General features: G+C 52.1%; 1 protein-coding gene across 3 annotated transcripts in view; it reads right to left on the bottom strand.

Moving 5' to 3' along the window:
• The window catches only part of ELOVL1 (ELOVL fatty acid elongase 1), a 34487-nt gene extending 27050 nt beyond the window's left edge, over positions 1 to 7437 (bottom strand). For 2 of the 3 annotated variants that reach the window (XM_073358025.1, XM_073358023.1), the window contains exon 1: positions 7353 to 7437. The gene's annotated coding sequence lies outside the window, so the exon portion shown is untranslated. The remainder of the gene's footprint in view (positions 1 to 7352) is intronic. The other variant, XM_073358022.1, reaches the window with a different exon arrangement.
• Positions 7438 to 16611: the final 9174 nt, after the last annotated feature.

Genomic DNA, 16611 nt, shown 5'->3' with positions numbered 1-16611 from the left:
GCTTCAGGTCACATCCTGACTCTTGCATTCTATACATCAAAGTGCGTATTGTGCCCTGCCCCCATCTACCAGCTTTGCTGAGGGGGAAGTGCCAGCTTTTATAAGCCCCCCTCCCCTTGGCCACCAATACACCTGAGACTTATTGGGTCAAGAGGGTTTCAAGTGGAACTGGCTCCACACACAGGGACAACTTTCCAGATAACAAGAGGCTGCTAGCACTGCTTGCTGGAGGGTGCATGCTCAGTCCCGGGAGGGTAGCATAAATATTTAATTCTCAGGGCACCACCTCTAGGTTAATCTGGAAGATCTTCTCAGACCAAACACTCCCCATCCTCTCTTCTGTTTCACATATCATCCCATGATATTGCATCATTACGAGGCACTGTTGCCACACTCAGTTAAGAGCCAGAAACTCCACAATCAACAGAGCAAAGTTACAGTTCAAATCAGAGATGGGAGAATACAAAGGTTCAGAGTTCAGACAGATATCCACAAAGCGATCCCTGCATGACTGTGGAGGCTTCTAACCCTTCCTGTGAGCCTCCCTTTGGCGGGCCTTGATTTCCACTCTGTCTCCTCAGCAGCACCAGATACTACAATGACTGGAGCCAAATAGATTACCTAAATTAGGTAGAGACCCTTGGAGGGATGGGAAAGTTTAGGCACTGCCAAGCCAATATTTAATGGGAAGTAGAAACTTTGAAAGCAGAAACCATGAGTGTGATAATGAACATATGAGTTCATAGTGTGATATGGTAACAAAACCAAATTGACCCCAATGCCCCAGTGTGGTACTAGGAAGTACCGTGCTGCAGGAGTAGGGTGGGGACTCATCAGGGGATGCTAGCCTGCATTACAAACACCAGCCAGAACAACACATCTTACAGGCATACATTACACTTTTAAATCCTCTTCTAGAGAAGGCCTCAATGAGTCCAGATCCCAGTGTACTGGCTGTGGGCTCCTGAAACTGCCATCTTTCCTGTGATACTTCAGTAGCTTTATTTAGTCAGATTTTTTTTTAGGCCAGAGGGAACCATTAGGTCATCTATGCAATTTGGCATTCTGTTGACTCAGACTGCAGGGTTCTTTAACTGGGCTGTAGACATTCTGGCTCAGGCTCCAGCCTAATCTCTGGAACCCTCTCACCTCACATGGTCCTAGTGCTCAGCCTCCAGCCTAAGCCCGGAAGCCTACAGTGGAATTAAACAGCCCCACAGCCCGATGAGCCCGAGTCAGCTGGCATGGCCCAGCTGTGGGTTTTAATTGCAGTGTAGACATACCGCTAGTCTGATCTATCACTGGCCAGATAATTTTATTCATTTACCCCGCTATTGCGACCAGTAGTTTGTGCTTGACTAAAGCATCTCTTCCAGAAAGGCCTCAACTTCCTTGGGAGTTTGTCCTAGTAGTAGGTCACCCTCAATAGGAAACATTTGTGCCTAATTACTAATTTGATAGTCTGGCTTCAGCTTCCAGCCATTGGTCCTCGTGTGCCTTTCTCCATTAGATTAGAGAGTCTTTTAGTATCTGCTCTTTTTTTCCTATGAAGGTACTTACATGCTAATCAAGTCACCTCTTGATTTTTTTTTAAACTAAACTAAACAGATTGGAGTTTTTTAAGTCTCTCACTTAAGGCATTTTCTCCAGCCCTCCAATCCCTTGTGTAGAATCAATCATAGAATATCAGGGTTGGAAGGGACCTCAGGAGGTCATCGAGTCCAAGCCCTGGCTCAAAGCAGGACCAACCCCAGCTAAATCATCCCAGCCAGGGCTTTGTCCTTAAAAACCTCTAAGGAAGGAGATTCCACCACCACTCTAGGTAACCCATTCCAGTGCTTCACCACCCTCCTCATGAAAAAGCTTTTTCCTAATATCCAAACTAAACCTCCCCCACTGCAACTTGAGACCATTACTCCTTGTTCTGTCATCTGCTACCAGAGATCAGTCTAGATCCATCCTCTTTAGAACCCCCTTTCAGGTAGTTGAAAGCAGCTACCAAATCCCACCCCCCCCCCCATTCTTCTCTTCCGCAGACCAAACAATCCCAGTTCCCTCAGCCTCTCCTCATAAGTCATGTGTTCCAGTCCCCTAATCATTTTTGTTGCCCTCCGCTGGACTCTTTCCAATTTTTCCACATCCTTCTTGTAGTGTGGGGCCCAAAACTGGACACAGTACTCCAGATGAGGCCTCACCAATGTCGAATAGAGGGGAACGATCACGTCCCTCAATCTGCTGGCAATGCCCCTACTTATACAGCCCAAAATGCCATTGGCCTTGTTGGCAACAAGGGCACACTGTTGACTCATATCCAGCTTCTCATCCACTGTAACCCCAGGTCCTTTTCTGTAGAACTGCTACCGAGCCATTTGGTCCCTAGTCTGTAGCGGTGCATGGGATTCTTCCATCCTAAGTGCAGGACTCTGCACTTGTCCTTGTTGAACCTCATCAGATTTCTTTTGGCCCAATCCTCCAATTTGTCTAGGTCCCTCTGTATCCTATCCCTGCCCTCCAGCATATCTACCTCTCCTCCCAGTTTAGTGTCATCTACAAACTTGTGGAGGGTGCAGTCCACGCCATCCTCCAGATTATTAATGAACATATTGAACAACTACACCGCTGCAGCTGTGCCACTGTAGGGTCTCCAGCGTAGCCGCTCTACGCCGATGGGAGAGAGCTCTCCCGCCAGCATAATTAAACCACTCCCAATGAGCAATGGTAGCTATATCGGCAGGAGAGCGTCTCCCTCTGACATAGGACTGTGCACACCAGAGCTTTTGTCGGTAAAACTTGTGTCAGTCAGGGGTGTGATTTTTTTCACACCCCTGAGCAAAATAAGTTATACCAACAAAAGTGCTAGTGTAGACAGCCTGAGAATCCTATAATACCTTTTACAAGGGCAGGGATGTTTGCTGCAGGATCTCAGACATCTCCCAGTGTGAGGTCCTCCACTTCCTGCAGGTTAACTGGGACACCATCCTTGCCTCCCTGCCACGAACTCTCTGCAGAGCCCTGAGTTTGGCAAGAGGAGGATTCCCATGCTGTGCAGAGTGTAAGCGTAAGGTGTCCGTGTTACTACAGCTATGTAAAGCAAAGGGGAGGGGAAGAGATTGTCTCAGATGTTACAAGCCCCCCTGCTCCCAAGCTGCAGCAGCACTGGGGAGCTAAGCTAGCACCCCCACCCCCCGAGAGCCACACTTTGAGGATGCACGAAAAATCTCTCTTTTTCCTCTGTCCAGTTGCTCCTCACCTCACATCTCAGCTACCGACCCCAATCAAAACAATGCTGCCAAAAAATCAGTTTCCTGGCGCATCACTTCAATGTGTCACAATTCTGTCTACCCTTTCCCAGTCCCTCTTTAAGTCCCTCCACTGGCTTCCACTTCCTTATTTCCTCAGACACAAGCATCTCATCCTCACCTTGAACACCCCTCATGACTTATCCCAGCCCCACTTATTGCATCCATCATCTTATTGCATCATTGTCTCCTGCCTCTGGTCTGCCAATGTCCATCCTTCGCTGTCTCCCACAAGCATATCCCTCCCCGCTTTTTCACTGCTGGCTCTGGCACAAACTCTGAGAGTCATCACCTCATCCCACCCAGAGTCCTCTGTGTCAAGAGGCCTCCAGGGCCCGACAGCTAATAGCAGGTACTTGTTGCAGCAGGCACACAACTAACCTATGTATAAACTTACTCTGATTATTGGTCCCATTTCCTCCCACACAACCACCCACTTGACTCCACCTGTGGTGACTTGTCATTAACCTAGGCCTGGTCTAGGCTTTAAATTTAAATTGATCTAGCGCAGCGTGCAAGGTGCACCCCAGCAATGCTGACTTACCCCTGGGGGAAGCTGCTGCTAGGCTGACGGAAGAACACTTCTGTTTACCCAGCCCCCGCCACTCAGGCAGGTGCAACTCCTACAGTGAGAGGAAAAACCCCTTTTGTCACTGTAGGCTGTGTCTACACTACAGGCTTATGACGACACAGCTACAGTGTGATAGCTGTACTACTATAGTCCCCATAGTGTAGACATGGCCCAGGAGCAATGATACTCAGACCTCAGTGGTTCAGGAGCCAGATTAGCAATCAACAGTCCCCAAAAGAGCCACAGTGGTGTGAATTCATTTCCCTCCCTTTACTATAGTACTATATAGCCATACTGAAGCACTATGACAGGGCAATATATATATATATTATACACACACACAAACACAAACAGCAAAGTGACTGACCAAGTGTTATTATATCAACTACAGTTCACTAACAACACAGTAAAAGCATCCGGACTGTGATCTAATTATTAACCACTGGTTTGATATCATGGGCTGCAAAGAGCCACATCAAAGAGCCACTTGGGGCTCACAAGCCTCAGTCTGAGTATTGCTGGGCAGGGGTTATCACACCTGAAACCACTCTCCAAGGAACAGAGAGGGATAGCCGGTCTCAGCCTGGCCACAGACCTGGCCCTGGGAAAGTTTTGCAAGTGAGAGAAAGGGTCTCCTCCAGGCAGTGGGTAAAGTTGATGCCAACTGAAGATTGGAGGGCTTTCAAAAAGCTAGGCCATAGCCCAGAGCAGAGCTATGGGGTTGGAGCAGGAATCGGTAGGTGGAATTCTTTGGCCTGTGTTATGCAGGAGGTCAGAGTGGATGACCATAGCAGTCTCTGTGAGGCTGGCTGAATCAACTGAAGTCTTTCAAGCTCTTCCCCGGCCAATTCCAATCCCTATCCCTGATGACTCAGACCACTACACTATTACTGCCAACCACAGGGGCACCATGTGCAGTGCTGGAGGGAAATGGACCAGACCACATCCCCTTCCCCAGCAAGTGACAGGGGGCAGCATCTCACCCATTAGGAGCCACCCTGCTCTTCCCCCAAGAGCTCAGCACAAGGGCTTCCAGCAAGAGATCAGTGCTGGGAATCAGATCCCCAGCTATGCTCTTGCATAGCTGTGCTCAGCCCGCACTGGGGACTGGCCTTGCATAGCCCCTCCCCAGCCTTGGCAGTGCAGAGAGTACCCTCCCCACGCAATCCCCTCACTGCCCTGCTGGGAACCAGCCCTGCAACCCCCACCCGCCATGTAATGCAGAGAGCACCCTGCCAGGGATCAGCCCTGTGCCCCTTCCCTGCACCCCCCAGGTAATGCAGAGAGCACCCTGCTGGGGACCAGCTCTATGCCCTTCCCCCCCCTTCATCCCCCCCCAGGTAATGCACAGTACCCTGCCCTGCCGGGGACCGGCCCTGTGCCCCAATCCCTCTATGCTGCCCTGCACCCCCCCCCCCCGCCAGTAATGCAGATTACCCTGTCCTGCCCCAGCCCTATGTCCCATCCCCCTGCCCTGCACCCTCCCAGGTAATGCAGAGTACCCTGTCCCGGTCCTGTGCCCCATCCCCCTGCCCTGCCCTCCCCTCCCCCAGTAATGCCAAGTACCCTGCCCTGCCAGGGACCAACCCTGTGCCCCCATCCCCCTGCCCTGTGCCCCCCCCCCCAGGGAATGCAGAGTACCCTGCCCTGTGCCCACCCCCCCAGGGAATGCAGAGTACCCTGCCCTGTGCCCCCCCCCCCCAGGGAATGCAGAGTACCCTGCCCTGTGCCCCCCCCCCCCAGGGAATGCAGAGTACCCTGCCCTGTGCCCCCCCCCCAGGGAATGCAGAGTACCCTGCCCTGTGCCCCCCCCCCAGGGAATGCAGAGTACCCTGCCCTGTGCCCCCCCCCCCCCCAGGGAATGCAGAGTACCCTGCCCTGTGCCCCCCCCCCCCCAGGGAATGCAGAGTACCCTGCCCTGTGCCCCCCCCCCCCCAGGGAATGCAGAGTACCCTGCCCTGTGCCCCCCCCCCCCCAGGGAATGCAGAGTACCCTGCCCTGTGCCCCCCCCCCCCCCAGGGAATGCAGAGTACCCTGCCCTGTGCCCCCCCCCCCCCAGGGAATGCAGAGTACCCTGCCCTGTGCCCCCCCCCCCCAGGGAATGCAGAGTACCCTGCCCTGTGCCCCCCCCCCCCCAGGGAATGCAGAGTACCCTGCCCTGTGCCCCCCCCCCCGGGAATGCAGAGTACCCTGCCCTGTGCCCCCCCCCCCCCCGGGAATGCAGAGTACCCTGCCCTGTGCCCCCCCCCCCCCCCAGGGAATGCAGAGTACCCTGCCCTGTGCCCCCCCCCCCCAGGGAATGCAGAGTACCCTGCCCTGTGCCCCCCCCCCCCAGGGAATGCAGAGTACCCTGCCCTGTGCCCCCCCCCCCCCAGGGAATGCAGAGTACCCTGCCCTGTGCAGGGAATGCAGAGTACCCTGCCCTGTGCCCCCCCCCGGGAATGCAGAGTACCCTGCCCTGTGCCCCCCCCCGGGAATGCAGAGTACCCTGCCCTGTGCCCCCCCCCGGGAATGCAGAGTACCCTGCCCTGTGCCCCCCCCCGGGAATGCAGAGTACCCTGCCCTGTGCCCCCCCCCGGGAATGCAGAGTACCCTGCCCTGTGCCCCCCCCAGGGAATGCCGAGTACCCTGCCCTGTGCCCCCCCCCCCAGGGAATGCAGAGTACCCTGCCCTGTGCCCCCCCCCCCCAGGGAATGCAGAGTACCCTGCCCTGTGCCCCCCCCCAGGGAATGCCGAGTACCCTGCCCTGTGCCCCCCCCCAGGGAATGCCGAGTACCCTGCCCTGTGCCCCCCCCCAGGGAATGCAGAGTACCCTGCCCTGTGCCCCCCCCCAGGGAATGCAGAGTACCCTGCCCTGTGCCCCCCCCCAGGGAATGCCGAGTACCCTGCCCTGTGCCCCCCCCCCCGGGAATGCCGAGTACCCTGCCCTGTGCCCCCCCCCCCGGGAATGCAGAGTACCCTGCCCTGTGCCCCCCCCCCCCCCCAGGGAATGCAGAGTACCCTGCCCTGTGCCCCCCCCCCCCCCCAGGGAATGCAGAGTACCCTGCCCTGTGCCCCCCCCCCCCCCCAGGGAATGCAGAGTACCCTGCCCTGTGCCCCCCCAGGGAATGCAGAGTACCCTGCCCTGTGCCCCCCCCCCCCCAGGGAATGCAGAGTACCCTGCCCTGTGCCCCCCCCCCCAGGGAATGCAGAGTACCCTGCCCTGTGCCCCCCCCCCCCCCAGGGAATGCAGAGTACCCTGCCCTGTGCCCCCCCCCCCCCAGGGAATGCAGAGTACCCTGCCCTGTGCCCCCCCCCCCCCCCCCAGGGAATGCAGAGTACCCTGCCCTGTGCCCCCCCCCCAGGGAATGCAGAGTACCCTGCCCTGTGCCCCCCCCCCAGGGAATGCCGAGTCCCCCGGTCCGGTCCGGTCCGGTCCTGCGCCCCCGGGAGCCGCGGCCATGACGGAGGCCGGGCCCGGCGCTGCCCGCAGCGCGACTCACCCGCCTGGCGCTGCCCGGAGCTCGCGGCGCTTCCTGCCCCGGCGACGCGGCCGCCTCGCGCCGTCACCCCAGCGCTCAGGGCCCGCCCCCGGCGCTCGGCAGCCGCTGATTGGCCCGGCGGCCGGGCCGGGGCGGGGCGGGGCGGGGCGGGGCGAGCCGCCCCTCAGCGCCCCCTCGCGGCGCGGGGGCGGACGGCGCCGGGCGGAGCCTGGCCCGCCTGCTGCAAGCCGGGCTCGCCCCGCTGCGGCCCCGGGCTGCGGCCGCGGCCTCGCCCGCCTGGGCGTGCTGCTTCGGGGGGCCCGGGCCGAGCCCTGGCGGGGCCGAGCCTGGAGCTCCGCCGCCTGCCCGGCGTTCGCCTGGCTCGGCCCGGCCCAGTGTCGTGCGAGCCGGTGCCCCGGCCGGCCGGCCCCATGGCGCAGAGCCCGCAGCTCGGGTCGGGTCTGAGACCCTCCGGAGCTTCCTGATGATTTAGGCCTGTGACCTGTGGTACCAGGGCATCTAGGAGCCCGAGGCAGGGGCGGTGCTAGGCGCTGTACAAACACCGAACAAAGAGCAACAAAAGACCAGCTGAGTCTATCTCCATTGCCAAGGCAGAGCCTTTTCCTCTCTGCCCGTTTCCTTGGGTTTGGGGCAGCCCCGTTTTAAAAGACCAGTGCAGGGGCTCCCTGAGGTGCTAAATCCCCAGCGTGGTACAGCTTCCCATCAGGGAGTTTGCCTCTGATGCTCCGCCTAAATTGTCCCTCTCTTAATTTCGCCCATTAACTCCTTTTCCCACCCAGCAGAATTCGTCTCTCCGCTCGGTCCTTACGCTCCTGATGCTCCCCTTCATGGCCGCACAGCCAAGCTCTGCGTTTTCTCGACCGTTCAATATGTCCGCCAGCCCCTCACTTTCTTGCTGTTCTCTGAACTGCCTCCACTTTGTGCCTATCTACCTGAGAGGGCTTTGTATAGAGAGACAATGGCCTTCCTTCCCTGATGCCTCTGCCCTTGCGGCCCCAAATAGCCGGGGCCTGTTTCTAGCCATATTCCATTGCAACTGTGTCTTGTTACCGTCTCCCCGCTTGGGCTCTCTCATTTCTTCCTGTTCCCTGCGTTTCTTCTTCCCACTGAGTTTTTGGGCTCAGAGGATTCCCCAGGAGGATTCCCCAGGAGGATTCGTTGCACTGGCCCGGCCTTTGAAGTGCTGGTGCGGCATGAGTTACTGAGTGGGCACTGCAGCGTTCTGTACCCCTCGTAGTGTCCTCGGGGCTGGTGCTTTCATACCTGCCAGTAGCCCAGTCGGGGGGTGACACGTGAAAGTGACACCACAGGCGCCGGCTTTCTGATTTCCCCTGGGGTGCTCGACCCCCCCACCCCCATTCTGCCTCTTCCTGCCTCCATTCTGCTCCTCCCCCCCTTCCCACCCATTCCGCCCCCTCCCCCAAGCATGCCCCGTCCTCACTCCACCTCTTCCAGCCCCTGCTCCTCCCCCTCCCCCACAGCGCCTCCTGCCCACCGCTGAACAGCTGATCAGCAGGAGGTGCTGGGGGGTAAGGGGAGGAGCCGATCGGCGGGGCCGCCAGCAGGTGGGAAGTGCTGGGGGGGAGGAGGATTTGGCTGCTGGCAGAACTGTCACTCCACCCTGAGTCATTCCCCTAAACTGAGAAAGTAGGAAACACAGAGTCACCCCCAAAGTAGGTGAGGGGGCAGGACTGGGTGCTTCCTTTGATTTCACACTCCAGTTTGCAGCTCTCAGGGCCTCCCCGCCCATGGGGATTTCATGAGGTTAATCACCTTCCCCAGCCAGTCCTGGAGCCTGGTCTAGCCTGCTTACCACTCCGTCCTGTCCAAGAACTGGGAGCACTGACCTCACTTCCAGAGTTCGGTAGGGCCACACCCCCTGCTTGTACCCCCACAGCACATCTCCGCACTTCTCTAGCTCCAGGGGTGCTACCAAGAATCTAATAACACAACTGTGCATTTAAACCGAACATCTTTCATCAGAGCCACCAAACATTATTGCTCTCTCAACCCCTGTGGGGCGACTGGCAGATTAACCCCTGTGTGCAGCTGGGAAGAACAGCAGAGAAACTTCCCCATAGTCACCCAGCAATTCAGGGTCAGAGCTGGGAACAGAAGCTTGGAGTCCTGATCACACACTCCTGCTCTGGCTTCTGGCCAATACCCCACTTCCAGCATCAGTAATAAACCCCAGGAGTCCTTAGTACCAGTCCTCTGATGGCCCATCAGAGCATGTTCCAGGATCCATGTGCCTCTTAGCTATTGCTCTCTCTCTTGCTTTTGGTCACAAGCTCACTATCCAAGTATTGCACTGTACTGTTTGGTGGGGTGAGTCCAAACTAAATTTCTTTATAACTGCCCCCCACCCTCCTCCCATCACTCCAGCACTATCGCACGTGTGAGGGAGAGCAGATACCTGAACAGAGAAGCTCATACACACTCCTGCCTTGCATCCACATCACGTGTTTGTCAGCTGCTGGACCAGCTCATTGGCTGAGACAAACAGTTGGCCATCTCTTGATGTCTTCAAACCAGACTGGACGCCTTTCTGGAGGAGATGCTTTTATCAAACACAAAAAGAAAAGGAGGACTTGTGGCACCTTAGAAACTAACAAATTTATTTGAGCATAAACTTTCGTGAGCTACAGCTCACTTCATCGGATGCATTCAGTGATGAAGTGAGCTGTAGCTGATGCAAGCTGATGCTCAAATAAATTTGTTAGTCTCTAAGGTGCCACAAGTCCTCCTTTTCTTTTTGAGAATACGGACTAACACAGCTGCTACTCTGAAACTTATCAAACACAAGTTATGCTTTAGGGTTAGTCATTTCTCTTTGTAGACCAGGATGGTTGTTGCAGGAAAGCTCCCCTGTGGGTGCTATTTTGGAATAAAAGTGATTTTACTCCATTAGGGGAGTGCATTGATTATGCCTGAATAGAGCGATTTAAAGACTAAAGTGAATACAATGACAGGGAGCTATTCCAGAATAGTTTATTATTATTAATAGCTTATTATTGTAAGGGTTAAAGCTAGTGCCAGTCAGTTTCCCTGTCCTGACAAGACATCAGTCAAACACAATAAATTTGGTTCAGTACAGGGTAATTCTCTGGCTGTGATATATTGGGAGTAAGGTTTCAGAGTAACAGCCGTGTTAGTCTGTATTCGCAAAAAGAAAAGGAGTACTTGTGGCACCTTGGAGACTAACCAATTTATTTGAGCATAAGCTTTCGTGAGCTACAGCTCACTTCATCGGATGCATACTGTGGAAAGTGTAGAAGATCGTTTTATACACACAAAGCATGAAAAAATACCTCCCCCCACCCCACTCTAGCTAATCTAATGGTCCATTCTGGCTTTAGGCTTATGAATCAAAGGAGGTCAAGTTCAGATGTCTGCAAGGGCTTGTCTCCACACAAATTTTCACCGATATCAGTGTAGTCAAACTGGTGCAAACCTGGGTGTGGATGTTCTTACTGCAGTGTAATTTAAACCTGCTCCTAATCAGTTTAAACCAAACTGAAACCAATGCAGTTTAAACTGAAATTAAAGTGTCCGCACTGCCTCTTTCCAGCAGATCAGCTAAATCAGTTTAAATCCACACCTTCATCTGCATGTAAACATGCTCCAAGCAACACACAGGCAGTAGCAGCATACCGACCATCCCCTCATAGGTTCCCATGTGGGAGGGTCCTGTTGTGTGGTGACCAGACATTTGTCATTAACTCAGCAATGTATTGGTGACCCCTTTCACATAGCAAGCCTCTGAGTGCGACACCCCCCTTATAAATTAAAAACACCTTTAAATATATTTAACACCATTATAAATGCTGGATGCAAAGCAGGGTTTGGGGTGGAGGCTGACAGCTTGCAACCCCCCATGTAATAACATCACGACCCCCTGAGGAGTCCCAACCCCCAGTTTGAGAACCCCTGCCTTAAACCAAGCACAGTGCCCTCCATTTCTGTCCATGATGCCAGAGACAGCACATTGAGAGAAGGGCAGGCACCATACCTAGATGCTCTAATGGCTCATGGTGACATTGACCATCACCTTCATGCAGGTTTTCCCACAGCCACTTTCATGCTTCCTCCCACACTGCCTGGTCCCCCTGTGGAAACTTCTGACTAAATCTGCTTTGCCACGGCCATCATATTCCTCTGAAAACTCATCTGGGGCATGATGCCTGCAGGCCGCTGCCAGCTGGTATTGGCCAAGAAGAGGAGAGCCATAAATCATTATGCTAAAATGCAGTGTGCTTGAGCAGTTAACCTCCTTCCTCTATGACCACACCCACCACACTCTGCTCCACCTACCTTTGGTGCCCTATAAACTGTAAGTGCTTGAGGCAGGGATTGTCCTCTTAACACATGTTTGTTCAGTGCTGAGCTCACGGGGAGCTCTCAGGCACTGCTGGAAAACACAAACCCACAAGAGCAGACGCAGGAGGAGCACGCAGCATCCCAGCAGAGGTGACAGCGCTCAACAGTCTGAAATGTATTGCTTCACACAGGGACCTGGAGACGGACCTTTCAGAGCAAGCTGGGTTTGGGGTCTCATTGATTGGAGACACTCTTCTCTGTCACAGGGAGAAAGTGCACGACACATGCACCCCAAATTATAGGCAGAGACCCGTGTGACACAGCCCCACAACCTCAATTTTAATTTAAAAACCATTGTTTCTAGCTCTAATTATGAAGAAAGCCTTCACACCATGAGTGTAACCAAAGCAGCAAGACACCCAATGCCATGTCTACATTAGAAAGCTTTACCAGTTCCCAGCATACAGCTACTGACCTTACTATGTCACCAGAGTGTGTTCACACTTGTTTGCCTTGGCCAGTGCCATATGTCCTTATGGTGAGAAGCTGTCCTGGCAAAAGATGTGCTGCCCTGTGGGTAGAGGTCCCAGTGTCCCCGGCACCACCATATGGCACCCTGCCTTGTGGGGCATTTGTGCAGTGTGTGTAGAATAACACTAGGAGCTTGAGGTCATGTTCTCCCAATTTCCTTAGCTCCAACTCACCATCTGCTATTTTTGTGGCTTTCAAAACAATCCCCACAATTCCTCTCTTACAGCCCATAAGCAGTTTCCAAGTTCTTGCCATCTCTCTGTCAGAAGTGTGGATCCTGAACAGATCAGTGGGGAAGGTGCATGATGCTCGCAGCTTTACTCCTGGATTGTCTGAAAAGGTGCAAGCAGGCACATTTTTCTCAGGCTGGCAGATTCATATCAGTGGGGCTGCAATGCAGATAGTGACCTTTGGAGACCGGCCTATGCCTTGCTTCCCCGGCTCATGAAGCTATACAGTGGGCACCTGGAAAGCAGCAACGACTGCTGCTTGAACAGGTGCCAAATGACAGTTGAATGCATTTGGTAGATTGAAAGGATGCTGGTGCTGCCTCCTGGCTAGTCTGGATCTCAGTGATCCAAATATTCCCACTGTTATTGCTGCCTGTTGTGTTTTACCTAATATTTGCATAGCAAAGCGGGGTGGGGAAGTGACCAGCAGAGTGACAGGGGAACAGTGTTTTCCCCAGGAATTGAAATTAGTGGGGGTGTTCAAATTTACAGGAGTGGGGGTCGGGGCCTGTCATAAATATAAAGGGAAGGGTAGAATCATAGAATCATAGAATATCAGGGTTGGAAGGGACCCCAGAAGGTCATCTAGTCCAACCCCCTGCTCGAAGCAGGACCAATTCCCAGTTAAATCATCCCAGCCAGGGCTTTGTCAAGCCTGACCTTAAAAACCTCTAAGGAAGGAGATTCTACCACCTCCCTAGGTAATCTCTAAGGAAGGAGATTCTACCACCTCCCTAGGTAGAACACCTTTAAACAGGTAAAGGTAAACACCTTTAAAATCCCTCCTCGCCAGAGGAAAAACCCTTTCACCTGTAAAGGGTTAAGAAGCTAGGATAACCTCGCTGGCACCTGACCAAAATGACCAATGAGGAGAGAAGATGCTTTCAAAGCTGGAGGGGGGAGAAACAAAGGTTCTCTCTGTCTGTGTGATGCTTTTGCTGGGAACAGAAAGGAATGGAGTCTTAGAATTTAGTAAGTAATCTAGCTAGATATGCGTTAGATTCTGTTTTGTTTAAATGGCTGATAAAATAAGCTGTGCTGAATTGAATGTATATTCCTGTTTCATTTTCGTGTCTTTTTGTAACTTAAGGTTTTGCCTAGTGGGATTCTCTATGTTTTGACTCTGATTACCCTGTAAGATATTTACCATCCTGATTTTACAGAGGTGATTCTTTTACTTTTTCTTCAATTAAAATTCTTCTTCTAAGAACCTGTTTGCTTTTTCATTGTTCTTAAGATCCAAGGGTTTGGGGTCTGTGTTCACTTATGCAAATTGGTGAGGATTTTTATCAAGCCTTCCCCAGGAAAGGGGTGTAGGGTTGGGGAGGATTTGGGGGGGAAAGACGTTTCCAAGCAGGCTCTTTCCCTGTTATATATTTGTTAGACGCTTGGTGGTGGCAGCAATAAAGTCCAAGGGCAAAAGGTAAAATAGTTTGCACCTTGGGGAAGTTTTAACCTAAGCTGGTAAAAATAAGCTTAGGGGGTTTTCATGCAGGTCCCCACATCTGTACCCTAGAGTTCAGAGTGGGGAAGGAACCTTGACAGGGCCGATGAGGGGTGAGACCGTGAGGGTGAAGGTGGGCTGTATGGCACCATAGTAAAAACTGAAAAATGTTTCATGACCATTTTATTAGATTTTAAAATCATCACACAAATTAAAGTTGGCTACTCAAACCTTCGATGAAGCACTACATCTACATCCTTCTTGGTTTCTTGTTATAATTTTGAACAACTCTGTTAATGAACTTCTTGAATGCAATGCATTCATCTTTGGTGGCTTCTCGTGTGTCCGGTACTTCCATTCCTTCAACTGATATGCTCATTAATTCATTCACATGATCAGGCAGAAGGCAACTTCTTTCAAAACACAAAATTCTATTCAATGATGAAAAAGAACGCTCAACTGTAGCTGTTGTGACTGGGAGTAGCAAGAGATGAATTCCTACTTCTTTCAGCCCAGGAAACGGAGCATAAAGATTGGGTCGAGCCACTAGTGATGATAAAAAAGAAGTTGAAGTCAAATCTTCATTCATTCATCGTATGACATTCCACTCTGTGTTAAAATTCTCTATTCTGTCCTGAGCACATGGCAGCCCCATTGCTGGTAGTGCTGACATCAAGATAACGTACACAATGACTTAATACTTGATGCCCATTTGCATTGGTGCATGCATCAGCCATGTATGCAAATATTTTGAATGTGGTGAGAGAGTTCTTCACTTTTTCAACTGTTGAGTCTTTCACTGTTATACCACATGTGTCTAGCCAGTCAGTTGAGTTTCTTGCAGAAAGACAGTGAGCATTTGCTGGTCTTGTTCGGAACCGGTGTTCAACTTCAGGATGAACAAGTGACAATGCACTTAACATTGGCCTCCAGTTCGTAGTGTGTGGTATCTCTTGCCTAAATAGAAAGTATGATGCCACAGCCATGTTTGTTCGCATGAACTGTGTTGTGTCTCCAGTATTCTTAATAGCCTCATTAACACTCACTGGTGTTGTCCTTGTTCAGTGGAGACTCAGAGTTCAGAGGTGCTTTCACATGAGTTCACCTCCCAGTGGGGGCAAGAAGGCACCTTGCTCATTCCTCCAGCTGCTCACAGTTCGCTCTAGCCACTGTTAAAAGAAAAGGAGGACTTGTGGCACCTTAGAGACTAACAAATTCATTGGAGCATAAGCTTTCGTGAGCTACAGCTCACTTTGTTAGTCTCTAAGGTGCTACAAGTCCTCCTTTTCTTTTTGTGAATACAGACTAACACGGCTGCTACTCTGAAATCTGGCCACTGTTGTTCATTGTGCCACCGTTCACTCCATCGCTCTGTTGCCAACGGCCCTGCGCCGTCACCTTCTGCTGCCACCTGCCACTGTGACCTCTGCGAGTGCGTCTCTTGAGGTTCCACCCAACTCTGTGATTTCAGCTGAGCTCTCAGTGGGGGAACCTCGCTGCTAGTGCAGACGGGGCCGTCTCTGCCACAGAAACCCTGTCCCACAGCAGGTCTAAGCACTTAGACCTGATTATCAGTGATTTCAGCTGTAGTGATCACTTAACAGATCAAAAGACTCTCTATGCAGCCTAATCAGCTCTGTCTTTAAACAGTGAAGAGGGGCAGGTCAACTAGTACTTGTGACTCAGGCAGACCATCAAGTAAAACACCTGTCCCCACCCTCTCTCTCGATGCTCTCAGTCAGCACAGGCTAAGTGCAGTCCTACTGCCCTTTACTCCTGCAATAAGAACAACATTTCATTACCCCCCGCCCCGCATTCAAGTGATTTGTAACCCAACCCCAGCCAAAATCTATCACTTGGGCAAGGCAACTCTGTTTGCTGGATACCTAGGTAGATTAGGTGTGAATGTAAATACAATCTGGTCCTGAAGCTTTTCCTCCGCAGCCCCCAGCTCATCACTAGCTGTCAAGGAGAGCTCATTTAGACTTTGCTTATAAATCATAATCTGAAATTATTAGGTTGGCCAACATCACCGAAATGAATGCACTGACATTGTCATAAAAAACAACAGCTGTATAAGGAAGCTAGTCTATGTTCATACTTTTCAAATCTATTATACTTTTTCAGATACACATATTTTATCATACACTTTATATGCTTTTAAAGTGTGTATTAATGTTTCAATTTCAATTCAAATTTCCAAACAATCACTAAATTGGCAACACTGTATGTAACTAATTCACAAAACTGGGGGCGGGGTTTGGGGAAATTCGGCGGGGGGGGGCTACCCCCATAGGGGAAATCCCTGCAGGGGAAGTGGAAAAACTCTCTGGCTGTTCATAATCAGCAGACACAAGGACCTCAGCAAGAGCACATCAAGAAGCTGTACTGCTGAAGGAAGCCTTATGTCACAAACATAAAGGGAAGGGTAACCACCTTTCTGTATACAGTGCTATAAAATCCCTTCTGGTCAGAGGCTAAATCCTTTCACCTGTAAAGGGTTAAGAAGCTAAGGTAACCTAGCGGGCACCTGACCCAAAATGACCAATAAGGGGACAAGATACTTTCAAATCTGCAGGGGGGGAAAAAAGCTTTTGTTTGTCTGTGTGATACCTTTGCTGGGAACAGATCAAGGATGCAAGCCCTTCAACTCCTGTGAAGTTAGTAAGTAATTTAGCTAGAAAATGTGTTAGGTTTTCTTTGTTTGGCTTGTAAATTTGCTGTGCTGGAGGGA

Source organism: Lepidochelys kempii, chromosome 8 (assembly GCF_965140265.1).
Source record: "Lepidochelys kempii isolate rLepKem1 chromosome 8, rLepKem1.hap2, whole genome shotgun sequence".
NCBI lineage: Eukaryota > Metazoa > Chordata > Testudines > Cheloniidae > Lepidochelys > Lepidochelys kempii.
This window is presented reverse-complemented; position numbering and strand designations above follow the sequence as displayed.